The sequence below is a fragment of the Hylaeus volcanicus genome, chromosome 6 (assembly GCF_026283585.1).
Source record: "Hylaeus volcanicus isolate JK05 chromosome 6, UHH_iyHylVolc1.0_haploid, whole genome shotgun sequence".
Taxonomy (NCBI): domain Eukaryota; kingdom Metazoa; phylum Arthropoda; class Insecta; order Hymenoptera; family Colletidae; genus Hylaeus; species Hylaeus volcanicus.
In genome coordinates, this window is record NC_071981.1 from 3,761,612 (window position 1) to 3,762,029 (window position 418).

A 418-nucleotide genomic window follows, 5' to 3' on the forward strand; every position below is an offset into this window, starting at 1 on the left:
CTGATTCGGTTTGTTATCGATAGGAATATTATTACGATCGATAAGTAAATAATAAATGGTGCCTCCTCGGACACGATGCGCGCGTGCAATTAGCACAAGAAAAAAGAAGTGGCACGAATCAGTGGGTCGATGAAACCCAAAGAACCTTGCACTCGAGAGTTGGCTGAGTTTGCAAGCTCTGATTCCTTCTTTCTTCTTCCAAAGAAGGAGAAAGTTTCCTTCCCTTGTTCGAGAAGAAGACACGGTATGCTGCGGACGCACACGTCACAGTTCAAACTACTTGCTACCTAATTTTACAACTTTTTCCGTTTGCAATTATAATCTGCATCTCGTTCGAAGCATGATTTTACCGCGAACCGTATCACGGAACGTTTGAAAAATAATTTTTTACCGCGGCGAACTAATTGCACGTTTCATA